Here is a 2,409-nt window from a genome sequence, read left to right as displayed (position 1 = left end):
TGTCTCTAGAGGAACCTAAATACCTGACTTCTCGTTGTTGGGATTCTCATTTTGTTAAGTGAGTATTACCTTTTACTGCTCTTTATGGTTTACTGGAGTAGCAGCTCATTGAAGATGATCTTCAAGAGTTTCTTCTTGTGATTTTAATTCATAAGTCTGTCACCTTTCATTTTATAGTGTTCATCATGGAGTAATGGATTAAGTGAAAATCCAGGCGTATACACCTGCAGTTAATGTGCTGAAGTGATAATTCATCTAACAGATTTGTTAGTATAAGTGTTATGCCTCAATTTTCTGTTGCAAATTGGTATTTGTGAATTTTAAAAGTGATTTTCTAGTCTCTACTTTTTTGTTTAATTCTTGTACTGTTAAGCAATAAATACGGTGTGCCAGTAGTCTCCTCCAACCGCTGAAATGTATTGGTGTAATAGTCTGGTTTCTTCAAACAACCTGGAAGTACTTTTCTTGTGATCTTCATTGAGGAATTAGAACTGTGCCGCCACTGTGATAGGTTAATGGGACATTTATGGAGTGGCATAGAGGCGGCAGAACGCTGCTGGTGCACAGTGACAGTGTGCTGTGGAGTTCCGTAAATGTGCTGCGCTTTTCCTATTCATACTCCAGCTATCTTTCTCAGCTCCATGATTTCTGGAGAGAAAGAACAAATCTTTGATGGGAAAAACAGAAAATCCCTCTTTTTTTTGCCCATTCTTATAAAATCTTCCTTTCATCAGTTTTTTGTAAAAATTGCTTTTTTCATTTGCAAGTTGTACAATTTACCACTAGGCATTTAGAAAATAAATTTATCTGTGAGGTATTATAAGTCATTAACTATTCCCTTTCAGATAATAGTTATAAGCAACTATTAAAAATGATTAATTAGTCACAGATTTGCCTGAAATTCTTTCGAAGAGAGGGAACAGAAATAAGGAAGCAGTTTGGAATGGTGCTGGAGCGTGGAAAACATCAAAGAAAAGTGGACACATTGTTTTTTTTTTCCTATTCTCTAATGTTTTAGGAGATACAACATCTTGACTTGGTATTTTTAATTAGAATTTAGTAAACTGCTTTACTCTGGAATGAATTCTGAGAGGTAAAATCTAAATTACATTTGTTGTCAGTGTGTTTAATTGTTGTAACCCATATTTATTTAAAACATTTACCTCAAATTCCATGAAAAAGTATGTTTTATGTATTAACTGTTAAAGAACTTAAAGGCTATTGATCAAAATGATTTCAGTTTTGGCATGTCAAAACCTGTCAAAGAAGATAAAAAACAGTAAGAACTGGTGCTACAGAAAAATGTGAGTTAATTTTTCTGCAACACCAAATTTGAATTTCTTTCTAGCTGTTTTATCTAACATATATTTAGGTCTTCATGCTGCTGCTGCTAAGTCGCTTCAGTTGTGTCCGACTCTGTGCGACCCCATAGATGGCAGCCCACCAGGCTCCCCCATCCCTGGGATTCATCTTTATAGAAAACCTTTTAATCTCTGGTCCCATTTTCCCTTACTAAAAAAAAAAGCAACAACAACAACTTATTTTTGCTTCTTTTATTAACCACATTTTCCAGACTAAAAAAACCCTAATATCCTTTGCCCAAAGTCAGCTAGTAAAAAAGAGAGATCCAGAAGTCTCCAGTTATGGAACCTGAGTTATTTCACACTCTTCATTATGGACCCGTAACTAGTTATAGTATCCTTTTGTCTATTTAAAATTTCTCTCTATTAGAAGGTTTTCAAATTCTCCAAATAATAATTCTCTATAGCCAGATCTATGCTGTGGCATATTTTATAGTATATTGTGTTAGTTAAAAATATTCTCCGTATGCCAGTATGAAAAAGCAAGTAGCATCTACTTTTTAAATGGCAATAACAATATGATTTGGAGGTATATATCATGGTACAGAGCCTATTTGAAGAGAAATTGTATCAAATTGATCACAACCAAGAAAGAATAGCATGAAGCAGATACTGTTTGGAAGGCAGGTAAAATTTATTGTGAAAATTGTATAGCCACTTGTAATTCCACTGTCTAGAGATAACGTTATTAACATTTGGTATGCTTCTATTTTTTTTCCTATGCATGATTTTGTATATATGGCTATTTTTCTTTCCATAAAAATGGTATTAAACTGTATATACTGTTTTGTATCTTGCATATTTCATATAGAGGTATATTGTTAACATTTTCCCATGTCAATAAATATTCTTCTATGGCTTAATTTCTTATGGCTTTGTCATAGTCTCTATTCTGGGTATATCAAAATTTACTCACCATTTAGTATAAACTAGTTTCCAATATTTAAGTTTTTTTCCAGTTTCTCACTATTATAAACTATTAAGAGTTGTGTGCCAGAGATGGGGATGAAGACCAGATACATATTTCTAACTATAAATACAATACCAC

This window comes from Capricornis sumatraensis, chromosome 21, assembly GCF_032405125.1.
Source record: "Capricornis sumatraensis isolate serow.1 chromosome 21, serow.2, whole genome shotgun sequence".
Lineage (NCBI taxonomy): Eukaryota > Metazoa > Chordata > Mammalia > Artiodactyla > Bovidae > Capricornis > Capricornis sumatraensis.
Note: the sequence above shows the minus strand (reverse complement) of the source record.